This window comes from Ictidomys tridecemlineatus, chromosome X (genome assembly GCF_052094955.1).
Source record: "Ictidomys tridecemlineatus isolate mIctTri1 chromosome X, mIctTri1.hap1, whole genome shotgun sequence".
NCBI lineage: Eukaryota > Metazoa > Chordata > Mammalia > Rodentia > Sciuridae > Ictidomys > Ictidomys tridecemlineatus.
The window spans coordinates 74,246,791-74,261,354 of record NC_135493.1 but is presented as its reverse complement, the minus strand read 5'-3'; the positions used below and the strand labels follow the sequence as shown (position 1 = coordinate 74,261,354).

The window sequence follows — 14,564 nt, the reverse complement described above, 5'->3', positions numbered from 1 at the left end:
AAATGTCAAAAAGTGTTAATGGTGGTTATAGTATTTTTCATTTTCCTTTCCTTAATTTTTTTTCAATTTGCTGTGACTGCATATAATTTTAAACTGGGGGAACTGCTTTGTATTTTGCCTCTTTCTACAAGGGATTTGAAGCACCTTACCAAAAAAGAGTACAAATGTTGTAAGATTATAGAAATAGAAAATCAGATGCATGGAAAGGAAGAGGAAGCTAATATGCAATGACTAAACATTAAACTCACCTTTTGGGGTAGTCAAGGGAAGGGGTAAAATGCAGTCAATTACATAAGTCTTGTTATCAGGAAGAAAGAAGCATGGCATTCCTCAAGAGAGATAGAGATTTTCCTGTCACTACATTCTTTTCTCCCCCTATTTAAAAGACAGAACTTGAGCAAATAAACAAAAACATTGGGAGTGGGGGGAAACATTTACAATCCCCTTGCCCTTCTACAATTTTAATCTTTGCCTCTCAGCTTTCAATCCTTTTCCACAGACACATATAATTTTACATGGTTGTAATTAGAGTCTATATACTATTTTCTGTTCTTCTTTTTTTCCATGAATATATCATAAACACATTTTCATATTTAGTCTTCCATAATTATATTTTTTAACAGCTACATAATGCTCCATTGCTGGTACTAAATTCCATAAGAAATATCTCATGTGGGATTAACATAAGGGACAATGTCCTCAGTAACAGTTTCATAACACATGCAGAAGAGATTTCCATATTACTTTCTCGTAACTACTCTGGCTAAAAGCCAAGGGTGTAACATTAAAACACTTCTGCAGGGGCTAAGCTCAGATGGTTCAGGCATGTAACCTTCTGGTGTTCTAACTTGATCTGAGGACACAACTTAAAATGCCACCTAAAGGAGTGGATGGATAGAATGTCCCTTACAATATATTCCATAAATATCTCTTCTCCTAGCCAGGCTTTTGACAGGACCTCAGAGGCCAACTACATTTATTCCCTGATGAAAGCCAGAAGTATTGGTATGCTCTGTTGTTGATTGAGGCAGGATCCATATGTTTTGAAAGCCAGATGAACAGGTGGTCGGGTGACATGGTTACCATTCTGGCTTGAAAGTTGAGAAGCCTGACTAGTGTTGTTGCCTGCATAGAAGTTTAGCTCATATCCCCATGAAGGTAGGGTGCAGGTGAAACCAGATTTTTCCTAGGAAGTAGCTTTTGGATCTAAGTTCCATACCACAGAGAAGGGTTTTTTGATCTGAATAGTTTTCAAAGCCCTAACCAGTCATGCAGCTTGGGTCTAAGAAAGGAAGTCTCAAAATATTCCAGTGGAACCTCTGGTTTTAGGAATTATAGTGTCCCACTCCGCCTGCCAGTAGGAATTAGCTGCAGAATAGGGTTTTATATTGACCAATTGAATTTTGGAGACTGTCACCAAGGAAGATTAAAATTTTTTACATACATGATGTCAAGCTGTTATTTCTGGCACTAATTATGTACCAGAGCCAATTGCCTCTTAAAGACGACACCTAATATGCAATAATATAACTATGTCGGCTGCATAAAGCCAGATTTACTTTTATTTCAAAATTTTATTGTATAAACATTACAGGCACAAAATGAAAGACGTTTTAGAAATAGAGGAAAAGGAAAAAATAATTACAATCCTACCATTTTAACAAAAGCATCAATAAGCTTTTGTTTACTTCCCTTATTTTTCATATTTATATTCATATTGAATATATCAACTTGTGTCCTGATTTAATAATTGTAATCATACAAGTAATACATGAATATGTTTCTTTAAAAATATAGAACATTATGGGAAAAACCCCTAAAAGTCCCTTTGGACTCTTATCACATAGACTTTTCCCCCTCCCTGAAGTAACCATTGTCATGAGTTTGATAATTATTCTGCTAGACCTTCAAAAAATACTCTTAGGCTGGGTGTGGTGGTACATGCCTATCATCCCAGCAACATGGGAACTGAGGCAGAAAGTTGCCAGTTTGAGGCCAGCCTCAGCAATTTAGAGAGGCCCTAAGCAATTTAGTGAGACCCTGTCTCACAATAAAAAATAAAACGGACTGGGGATGTAGCTCAGTAGTACAGGGCCCCTCTGGGTTCAATCCCCAGTACCACATACATGATGGCAGAGCCCTCATGACCTGATCATCTCTCAAAGATCCCACTGTTGCACTGGGGGTTAAATTTCTAACACATGAACTTTGGTGAACACATTCAAACCGTAGCAATTTTCTTTGCTTTTCTGTGCATAAATGATTATATTAGGCCACTTGCTTTTTTCACCCAAAATGTTTTTGAGGTGTATCCTTGATGATACAACTGTTCATTCCTTTTAATCACTGTATTCTATTTCATTTAGTGAATATGCTGCATTTTATTAAGTCATTCAGATGTATTATCAAGCTGGCCACAGTGGCACATGCCTGTAATCCAGCTACTTGGGAGGCTGAGGCCCAGAGAATCATAGGTCAGTCTTTGCAACTTAGTGAGACCCCGACTCAAAATATAAAAGGATTGTGGATGTATCTAGCATATGTGAGGCCCTAGGTTCAATTCCCAGTACCTTCTCACTGCAAAAAAGATGAATTATCACACTGAAAAGACAAGGTTTTTAGAAAGCCTGTCTTTCTGTGAAATAAATCTACTTAAACAATGTAGAAATTCATCCCAACACCCTCACGTGACGTGTATTAAACTAAAATCCTCCATCAACCATTTCACTTGCCTACTAAAAGCTTTGAAGATGACAGAGTTGTACATAAAGTCAACAGAAAAGTACAAACATCTTACAAAAATGGTCTTGGCTCAGTCAGCGTTGTTCAGTTAGTTGGGTTGTGTGTCACAAATGGGGTTTAGACCCGGAGAGAACTGATGTACTTTCTTGTTTTCTGTAAATGCCTGTGGGGCTCCCTGAATCCCCATCCAGATCTCCTTTATCACCAGAAAGTTCCTGGCTGTTTCATATAGCCTGCAAAATCTATAGCTCACAAAGATAGGCATGTGGTTACACAATTTGCTCCCAGAGTAGGCTCCAGAATGTCCAGATGCAGTGTCCAGTTGATCTTTCCTGGCAGTATCAGGCAGATATGACAGCACATGTGGGCTGAAGAAATACACAGCCTGCCCCTGGGAACAACAGGGAGGGACTCAAAGGCACAAATACATTCTTAATACAGACAAAAATAAAAGGAGATAAAAATATGCTAGCTATGCCTGTTATAAAAATCAATTACAAGCTACTCTTTTTCATATGGGCCTCCATATATGAAAGTATACCTATCCTCTTGTCTTTCCCTTCCCCCTCCCATTTCCTGTTCTTTTATGTTTACTTTCTCTGATCTCTGCTTAGTCCTTTTCTCCCTCTGCCTCTGGCAGTTTCCACCGCTGATCCCCTTTTTTCTTTTTCTGGGGCCAATCTTATAGTATCCTTCAAGAAGATCATGAGCTCTGTTAATCTGTAAGTGGTATCAGGCCATTAAGATATAAGTTAAAGAGAAAAGAGGCTTAAACACAGTCCTGTTTTACTTGTGATTGAGATTTGGTGTACCAGGGACCCTGTATGTACCCTGAGTCTTTCTACTTTAAACTTTAAAAAAACAAAGTCCCTTCCCCCACTATAAGAGCAATACATGTTTACTAAAAAATGTATTTTAGAACTTTTTTTTTTCCTTTTGGTATTGGGGATTGAATCCAAGGTTGCTTTACCACTGAGCTTCATTCCCAGTCCATTTTATTTTTAAATATTTATTTTTTCATGATTTTTATTGGTATATTATAATTGTACATACTGGTGGGACTCTTTTTTTTTTTTTTTTTTGCAACAGGGTCTCATTAAGTTGCTGAGCGTGGCCTCAAACTCATGATCCTCCTGCCTTAGCAATCCCAAGTCACTGATATTATGGGTGTGCACCACTGTGCTTGGCTCAGTATTTTGGTATGTTTATTTCCAGTATTACTTTTTACCTTTGGAATGGATTTTAAAAACCCAACACCATTGTAATCAAATTGTACATACACTTTTGTTTCCTCCTGATTTAACATGTGAACATGTTTTCAATTAATCACAGGACTTCATAAATATAATTTTAGCACCTGTATAGGATTCTTTCAGTTGTATCTACCATACTTTAATTGTTTCTGTATTGTTAGCTATCTATGTTGACATGATATTAAAATGAGAATTTGCACAAGCCTTAAATATCAAAGATCTATGTGAAGCACATATAGATTGTCCCAGACCAGTAATTGCCTATGCAATCACAAGGAAATGATAGTTCAATGAAAGCTGTAATTTTTCAGTCAATGATAGTTTTCCCCACAAAATTTAAGAGACTATATATAATATCAGTGAATCTTATAGTAATGTCAGGACCTTTCTATCCATGATGGAAACCTGATGTAGTAGGGAAAAATAATACTTTGGAATCAGACATCCTTTCCTTTATTTAATAGATATTAATTGAGTGACTTTTATGTGCTCATGACTGTTAATACGCTAAAAAGAAAAACAAAATGCTTGCTCTCATGGAGCATATAGTTCAGGGGAGTTCATGGGTTATCAAACAAGAAATTACACACAACATGCTAAATGCTAAGATGGGGAAATGTTGGGGGCCATAGGTATATAAAAGATGGTATCTAACCTACACTAGGGGGATCAAGAAGGCTTTCTGGAACAAGTGACAATAAATAGGAGTTAGCAAGCTGAAAATACAAAAGAGTCTAGGGGAGTGTCTTTGTTTTTCAAACAGAGAAAGCAGTAAGAACAAAGACTTATAAACATGAGAGAAACTTTTTTTCTGATGGGGTCTCACTATGTTGTCCAAACTGGTCTGGAACTCCTGGGTCCAAGCTATCATCCTGCCTCAGCTTCCTGAATAGCTGGGACTATAGGTGTGTACCACCAGGCCCATCAAGAGACTTATTTTTGTGGGTACCAGGGATTGAACTCAGGGGCACTTGACCACTGAGCCACATCCCCAGCCCTATTTTGTATTTTATTTAGATACAGGGACTCACCGAGTTGCTTAGCACCTTGCTTTTGCTGATGCTGGCTTTGAACTCAGGATCCTCTTGCCTCAGCCTCCGGAGCTGCTGGATTACAGGCGTGCGTCACTATGCCCTGTTATCAAGATAATTTTATCTGAAAATGTCTTTATTTTGTTTTGATTCTTAAATGTTATTGTAATTTAACATAGAATTCCAGGTTGACAATACGTTTTTTCCCAACAATTTAGAGATGTTTTCCTGTGGTCTTCTAGTTTGCATAGTTCCTGAGGTGATTATGCAATGTTGTTGTTCTCTGGACGCTTTTATGATTTTCTCTTTATCTTTGGCTCTCAGCAGGTTGATTATGATACCAGTAGGTACAATTTTCTTCATATTTATTCTGTTTGAGCTTTACAGAACTTGAATCTATAAATGTATGCCTTTTGCCAAATTTGAGACATATTCAATCATAATTGCTTCAAAGAATGTTTTTGCCCAGCTACTCTTCTCCTTTTGGGATTGCAATCAAATGTATTTTAGACCTGTGGTATTATACTACAGATCTGAAAGGCTTGGTCCATAATTTTTTCCCATCCTTTTTATCTCTTCTTCAGATTTGACATTTTTATTACTATATAGTATAGTATATAGTGAACCCAGAGTTTCACACTTATTAAGCAAGTACTCTGCCACTGAACTTCATCCCCAGACCTTTTTGTTTTGTTTTGAGACAGGGTCTTGCAAAATTTCTGAAATTGTCTTTGATCTTCCATCTGATCCTCCTGCCTCAGCCTCCTGAATATAGGCATGTGCCACTGTGCCTGTATATCTTCAAGTTCTTGAATTCTGTTATTTCATTCTGCAATTAAGTCCATCTAGTTAATTTCTCCTTTCAGGTATTATATTTTTAATTCTAGAATTTCCATTTAGTTTTTTTTTCACGTTTTCTGTTTTTCTATTGAGGTTTCTTTTTTGTTTGTTTGTTTATCACCAGGGTATTTTTCTCTCCTCATTAAGCATCATCATCTCCAGGTTGGCCTCCATTGTCTTTTCCCTGGAGAATGCATCACATTTTCCTGATTCTTCATGGATTAATTTGATAGGGTTTCCTGGACTTTGTGCATGCTATGTTGTGGGGCTGCTGGATTTTGTTATGTTCTCTGAACAGTATGGATATGTTGGTTTCAACAGGCCATCAGCTTGGTTAGATTTGAACTGCACTCTACCTTGCCTGCACTGGGTGGCAGCTCAGATCTCAACGTTGTCCTTTCCATCTTAGATGGAAAAACTGCTTTGAATCTGCTCTATGTGTTCATGGTTCAAAATACACCTTGAAAATAGTTTATACAGATAATTTAGAACTCCTTTTCTCAAGGTCTCTCTCTCTCTCTCTCTCTCTCTCTCTCTCTCTCTCTCTCTCTCTCTCTTAGTACTGTGGACTGAACCCAGGGATACTGAGGATGTAGCCACTGAGCTACATCCTCAGCTCTTTTTTATTTTTTATTTTGAGACAGGGTCTCCTTAAGTTGCTTAGAACCTCAATAAGTTGCTGAGGCTGGCCTTGAATTTGTGAGCCTCCTTCCTCAATCTCCTGAGTCACTGGCTTCAGAGTCTCTCCTTTCTGAGGTTTCCCTTATTTTTCCACTGTGGTTGTCCCCTGCTCTGTCCTCTGGTTCTCCAGGCTAGAAAAGCTGGTTTTCAAATGGAGTTTTAGTAGTCTGGACAGTGATTGCAGACTGTCCTCAGGCTAAAGTAAAAAATGGGAAATTTACCTCATGCTGATCCCTTATTTCAAATTCCAGTTACTCTCTGGAAATATTCCTTTTGTCTACTTTCTGGAGCTAGCAGGTAGTTTGCAAGTTGGGTGGGGTGTGTGCTTTTTCAGAGTTTACAGGTGTTATCTATTGAGAATTTTTGTCATCATACTGAGAATAGAAAGTGTGAGAGATTCTCAGATGAACTTACTTCATATTTGAGGGGTGGATATCATAGACCTCAACTGCTTTCTTTTTCATCTTAATGTTTCTCTATAAAAACACTGAGTCTCCTCTTGCTTCAGAGAAAAAACAGTCTAATTTGTCTACTTTCCCCCCATCACTTCCTGATTATAGCAGAACCTACAATTTACCTATCTATTCTTTCATTGATCTAACAAACATGTATTAAACCAGGCACTGTGCTAGGTGTTAGGAATAAAAAAACATGTGCAAAAATAAGCCAGGCATGGAGTGTTGGCATATGCCTGTAATCACAGTGACTCAGGAGGCTGAGGCAGGAAAATCATAAATTCGAGGCCATTCTGAGCAACTTAAGGGAGATCATGTCAAATAAGTAAATAAAATAAAATAAAAGGCTGGAGCTGGAAATGTAAGGCTCTGAGTTCTATTTCCAGCAAAAAAAAAGTCAAAGGTCTAGCTTCTTCATCACCCAAAATTAACTTTTTTTTTGTGGTGTTGGAGATGGAACCCAGAAACTCACTCTAGCAAGGTAAATATTCTACCACTGAGCTGTACCCCTAGTCCCAGTCTCTTTAATTTTTCTGCTTCCTCCTCCATTGACCCATTGACTCTGGTGGCCAACCTCTTCTTGCCTTCCCATTGTTCTCCCTCCTCATTAATTTCTCCTTTTATTTTCCAAGTAGAGAAATTCTCAGAGACTATGTTCTTAGCAGTCTTCTCTTTCTTTCTTTCTATCTCTCTCTTTCCACCTACTGGGGTGGGGGTTGAACCCAGGGTCTCTCACATGCTGGGCAATGACTCTAGTACTGAGGTACACCCCTAGTCCATCCTTGGCAGTCTTTTTTTAAAAAAATATTTTGTTGTAGATTAACACAATGTCTTTATTTTATTTATCTATTTTTTATGTGGTGCTGAGAATTGAACCCAGTGCCTCACACGTGCCAGGCAAGCGCTCTACCACTGAGCCACAATCCCAGCCCTTGACAGTCTTAATCTTAGCATTTCTACTACCTTCCATGCTCAAGATTCCCAAATCTATCTTCAGCTTGACCTCTCCCTTCAAACTGAGATTTGCATTTCAGTTAATAGTCTCTGCCCGGTTGTCCAATGATGATATTAAACTGCATGTAGTGAAAATACAACTTATTGCCTTGCTTCTGAATCCACTCCTCTTCCTGTGTGTTTCTATTTCACTTAATTCTGACACTGAAAACACAGAGTTAAATAAGAACTGTGTCCAGGTTTTTGCAAAAGCTATCTTTGCATTGGGTATTGGGCAGAAAGTTTAACTAAAGGAAAGACTCTAAAGACCATTCCAATACTGTAATTTTGTCATGTTTCCAGCACAGTACCACTCACTTCCTTGGAGGAGTTCACAATAAAATTGAGGGAAACCAGGGGCTGGGGTTGTGACTCAGCAGTAGAGTGCTTGCCTAGCATGTGTGAGGCCCTGGGTTCGATCCTCAGCACTACATACAAATAAATAAATTAAATAAAGGCATGTGTCTAACTACAACTAAAAAATAAATATAAAAAAAGAAATTTAGTTTTAAAAAAATTGAGGGAAACTAAACAATAGATATCTGGTCCTGACTTCAAATGCAACAGGAGCCTAGCACGGTGCAGCTACTTGGGTGGTGCAAGCAGAAACAACGAAATTTTAAAGCCAGTCTCAGCAATTGAGCAAGACCCTGTCTCAAAACAACAACAACTTAAAAATCACTGGGGATATACCTCAGTGATAAAGTGTCCCTGAAGTCAATCCCCAGTTTAAATAAAAATGCAGTAGGAATTCAGAGAAAGGGGGTGGTGTGCACTGAAGTAAGAGAAAACTTCCCGGAGAACCAAGCTAAGCTCTTTAAAGTTAGAAGCTCTCTTCTATTTAATTTCTATTCACACAGCACTATTCTCTGCACACTGTAGAAACTCCATAAAGCTTTTTGAATTATTTTATAATATTATTAAATCTTATTGAGTACACAGTGAGCACATAGTTCTTCACTAAATGATGTGGGAGTTAACCAAGATTTGATGCAGTCTCTGACCTTTTCTAGTCAATCAGTCAACCAACAAATATTTACTGAGTACCTATTATTTGCTATGCACAATGCTAGGAATTATGGAGGATGCAAGAGAAATGTAAGCTTTAGTCCCTTCCCTTAGGGAGTTTTCAATATGGTTGGTAAGATGAGACATATATGCACACAAGGCTAAATAAGAATGTGAGTCAGAGCCAAATGAACATTACAGACAATAAGTGTAAAATTTTTTTTAAAAGTACAGATTAATGTAGACTAGATGGATATGATGGCTTTATGGAAGAGGTGGAAACTGCACTGGGCTTTGAAGGATGGGCAGAAATTAAATAAGCTTGAAGTTCTCATAGTTGTTAAGGTGATAGAATTCAACAAAAACATTTTCAGGCTAAAGACCAAACAGAAAAATATCCAGGCAGCAGTAAGCGGTTTATACCAGAGTGTTACTGAGCAGTTGTTAGTGTCATTCTACCCTTTCCCACAGCAAGAATGTTTTTTTCTCCTTCTGTTTTTTTCCTAATGTTCCGCCTGCCTCCCATCTTCCCTGCTTTAGGTGACACACAGAGCTATTTTTCCCCTGAGAGATATGTTTAAAGCTTGGGCTCAAAAATCAAACTATCTGGGTTCAAATCCCAACTTTGCCACTTATTAGCTGTATAATTTTCAGCAAGTTGCTTAATGTGTCTCTGCCTTATCAGCACACTGCAGACATAAAAATAGTACCTAGGCTCTGGCATGGTGGCACATGCCTATAATCTGAGTGACTTGGGAGGCTGAGGCAGGAGAATCACAAGTTTAATGCCAGTTTGGGCAATTTAGCAAGACCCCATCACAAAATAAAAAAATAAAAAGGGCTGTGGAAGTAGTTCAGTGGTAGAGTACCCCTGGTGCAATCCCCAGTACAGGAAAAAAATTGTACCTCTCTCATAGGGCTGTTTTGAAGATTTTTTGTATGGTGCTGGGATGGAACCTAGGGCCTCATGCATGCTAGGCAAGTTCTCTACCACTGAGCTATACCACAGCCCCTGTTTTGAGGATTTACTGAATTGAAATATATAAAGTGCTTAAAATAGAGCATGGCATGTAATAAATGTTCAATAAGTGTTAGCTTTTATTAAGGGAAAAAGCCTGGCTAATTACAATACTATTATCTTTCCAGGTCTTACTGTCACTAGATAATTAATTCTATAATTTATGAATACCTCTGTGGAAGCTGGAGGCCAAACTCTTGTCAGCTGATGGCCTAGGTCTTTAGCAACCTCCATAAACATGCACAGATACTCATACACTTAGGTCACTCCACTGTTTCTCAGATTGTCCTCACCCCTAGGCGATCCAGAGATACTTTGGTAACATAAATACAATCGCCAACTTAAGTAGACAAGTTGAATGTTTAAAGAGCTTTTCATCAGCACAGGGAGGGAACTGACAACTTTCAGACGGGATTTGGTTGAAAGTAGAGACTATCCCTAGGGAGGCGCCAGGTGAAATTAGGGTTAAATGAACTTCAAGAAGGGAAGTCACTAATGGTAAAAAGCAGCTGGATGGGTGTGTGTGGAAAAAGCGGGGCTCCATAGAAAGGCAGCTCAACTCTAGATCCCCTAGAATACAGAATGCATGAAAGCTGCTTTTTTGTTTTCATTACTGCATTAACTTGTTTTACACCCAGACTAGTCCCCTGCTCCAAAAAACCCAAAATTCCAGGGACTTTTGATTTGCCATTTCCTTGGGACACTCTGAATAGAGTATAAAAAAATTTCTTGTCGGTATGATTGCATAACACTAATTCAGAGCTTGTGAAATCTCCTTCAGGGAGAAATTTAAGGGCTGGAAGATGGATAGGTGTCTGTCTGATTAAGGTACAGTATTGCCTGTGGGCAGGATAACAAACTAAAAGAGATCCTTTCCAATATAAGGATCCTAAATCTTTATTTCTCATTTTCCCCTATTCTTGACTTCTTTTGACAAAGAATAAATATGGTCAAGGAAATGCAATATTAGGGACAACAGACATCAAAGTTCTGATGTTACCTGTTTGCCAAGGGATTTGACTGGCTACTCCGTGTGGTGGTGATGGTGGTGATGGTGGTGGTGGTGGTGGTGGTGATGGTGGTGGTGGTGGCGGGATGGTGGTGGTGGTGGTGAGGTGGGTTGGGGTGGGTGTGTGGGTGGGAGATGAATTGAAGTCTAAAGGATAACTGTGCTTTGGCCAGTAACACTTGGTAACTGTGTGCCTCCCATGAAAAACAAAAAGGTGTGTGCATGTGTGTGTGTGTGTGTGTGTGTGTGTGTGTGTGTGTGTGTCTGTCTGTCGCACTTGTTAACAGCTGTTATTACCTTATTTTTGCAAATGATTTAATTAGCCCAATACCTTTTACTCTTTTCCTTTTTCTATCTTATCAAACCTTTCTCTTAAAGACCAAGGATAGGTTATTTACACCTCATTGTGAATTTAACTTACACAATTCTCCTGGGGCTCTTTGATTTTAAGCCTTATCTTTTCACTCATCTATAAATTCAAATTTTTACTTTCATTCCCTCCAGCTGTTAAACACATTTCAATCACTCCTATCCTTAAGAACACACAAACAAACAAACAAACAAACAAACCTTTCTTTGACAATGCATTGCCCTCTAGCTACTGCAATCTTTTCTTAGGCAAGCTGCTCAAAACAATTTCTTTACTAAATATTTCTATTTCTCAGATTCAGTTCTCAATCCACTTCATCTGGGTTCTACTCTACCAAAGTTGAGTATCTGACTCTACCAAAGTTGCTCTCATTTAGGTAATTGTCAAACCCAGTGAACATTTCAGGGCTTATCTTTTTTTGACCTTTCTACTAGAGTAAACACAGTTAACCACCTACTTGCTCCTTCTGGAAACTTTAAATCCCTTGCCTACAGATCACTATCATCCCCTAGTTCTCTTTTCTACCTTTATGACCTCTCTTTATAAACATTTCTTCCTCTGTTTGTCCTTTAACATTTTTCACAAATGGAAATGTTTTTTTTTTTCCTGATTAAAAAAAGAATGTAAGCCTTGGGCTTGATCCCCAGCACCACAGAAACAAAACAAAACAACAGAATATATATCCATTGTTAAAAAAAAAAGTCAGATCCTGGCTGAGCATGTGGCTCAGTGATAGAGCACTTGGCTGTTAAGTGTGAGGCCCTGGGTTTGATCCCCAACACACCCCCACAAAAGGGTGGATCCTAGGGGATGGAAATGTAGCTCAGTTGCAGTGTGCTTGCCTAGCATGTATGAGGCTTTGATATTATCCAAAGCACAGAAAAAAGCGTCAGATCCTTTAGAAAATGATAAATAAAAAATGCAAAATCCAACTGAGATCCCAGAGGAAACCATCATTATCTTTTTCACGTACATGCTTCCAGATTTTAAAAAGTAAAAAAAGGTGTGCAATTGTGCACACTTGTAATCTCAGTGACTTGGGAGGCCAAGATAGGAGATTCCCAAGTTCAAAGCCACCCTTAAAAATTTAGTGATGCCCTGTCTCAAAATGAAAAAATAAGAAGGACTTGGGATATAGCTCAGTGGTAAAAAGTCCCTGGGTTCAATCCCAAGTACAGAAAAATAAAATTATATATATGGGGGTGAGGATGTAGCTCAGTGGTAGAGTGGTTGTCTTGCATGTGCATGGCCCTAGTTTTAAGCCTTAGCACTACAATCTCTCTATATACATACATACATACATACATATATAATTATATATGTATATACATATATATATATATCATCTACATTAATATAAATGGTATCATGCTATAATTTTTATACCTTTATCTTATTTAATTATTTTTATGTAGTGCTGAGGATTGAACCTAGTGCCTCACATGTGCTAGGCAAGTGCTCTATCACTGAGCCACAACCCCAGCACCCATGCTATGATATTTTTACCAGCTTCTTTCACTTTTTTACAGACATGATTCCATATCAACTGGTATAGAACCTTATTTTATTTTTGGTGCTGGGGATTGAACCCAGAGCCTTGTATGATAAGCATATGCTCTACCACTGAGCTACACTCTTGGCCTTGGACATTATTTTAAATAAATATATAGGAGAATCCTGAATTTGTCCATTTATATAACAGACTGGGTTTTATGATGAAAGTGACTTGAGATGTAATGCCTTGTAAAATACAAACTATTATCTATAATATAAACAGATTCACAAACTGGGCTTAGTGTCCTATGCCTGTAACTACTAGGGAGGCTGAGATATGACGTATGTACTTGAGCCCAGGAATTGGAGACCAGCCTGGATCTCAACCAGCATAACAACAAATTCACAAATTAGAAGACAATGACTAGGGGCTGGGGATGTGGCTCAAGCGGTAGCGCGCTCACCTGGCATGCATGTATCCCGGGTTTGATCCTCAGCACCACATAACAACAAAGATGTTGTGTTCACCGAAAACTAAAAAAAATAAATATTAAAAAATAACTCTCTCTCTCTCTCTCTCTCTCTCTCTCCTCTCTCTCTTTTAAAAAAAGAAGACAATGACTACAAAAATACTGAATAAAATAAAAATTTACTCTTAAAACCAAGGTCCTGCCAGGCATAGTGGCACACACCTGTAATTCCATCTCCTCAGGAGGTTGAGGAAGGAGAATCATAAGTTCAAGGGCAGCCCGAGCAACTTAGTGAAACCCTGTTTCAAAAAAATAAATATAAAAAGGGCTGAGGATGTAATTCAGTGGTAGAGCACTTACCTAGCATGCATGAGGTTCTGGGTTCAATCCTTAGTACCACAAAAACAGAAATAAAAAAACTACCAAGATCCTTATGCTGTTACCTTTGTGTAATTATCCATTTATTTCTTCATGATAACTTATTGGAACTGAACATTTTGAGTCAAAGATTTCTGTATATAACATTAACATATTTTAAACTAAAAAAGTACTTAAACATAATAAAAGAAAAAGAACTCTCTTTGCCATCCAAGACTCCTTTTCTCTAATTCTGCTCTCCAACAACAACCAGCATTACAAGTTTTCTTGAAGTTAAAAGTTTTTTATTTTTTGTTTTTTAATGTACTGCCAATCTGCTCCCCAGAAAGATTGCTGGGATTCACATTCTCGCCAGAACTGCATGATCTCACCAACTTTTAAAATTTCAGTCTTTGCCTCTTCACATTTTTCTTTCTGTACTATGTGCTGGTGACTCCCAAGTCTTTATCTATAACCATGACCATGCCCTGGAGCTCCAGGCAAGTATTTTCAACTGTTAGCTGGACATCTCCACCTGAATGCCCTACAAACAAGCCTGATTTATCTGAACTAAACTCATTGTCTTCCCTCCCAAACTTACTACTCTTTCTGTAATTCCAGTTTTGATTGATAGTACTTAGTTATGTAAGTCAGAAACCTAGGGGTCATCTTTAATTTCTTCCCTCTTCCCTACCTCCAAATAGTAATAATAGCTGTTACTAAACACTTATTGGCTTGCACATGTAATATTTTATCTCAAATTCTCACAACAGCCCCAGAGGTAGATTTTCATCTTAAGATTTTCACTTTACAGATGAGGAAAACTATAACTTGTTCAAGGTT

General features: G+C 38.1%; 1 long non-coding RNA gene across 1 annotated transcript; it reads right to left on the bottom strand.

Moving 5' to 3' along the window:
• Positions 1 to 346: 346 nt before the first annotated feature.
• On the bottom strand, positions 347 to 13,667 carry LOC144371720 (uncharacterized). Its single transcript, XR_013431787.1, has 4 exons — positions 13,587 to 13,667; positions 13,359 to 13,428; positions 5,027 to 5,129; positions 347 to 3,133 (listed from the first exon to the last, which is right to left on the bottom strand). It is a non-coding gene; the product is annotated as an uncharacterized LOC144371720 (long non-coding RNA).
• Positions 13,668 to 14,564: the final 897 nt, after the last annotated feature.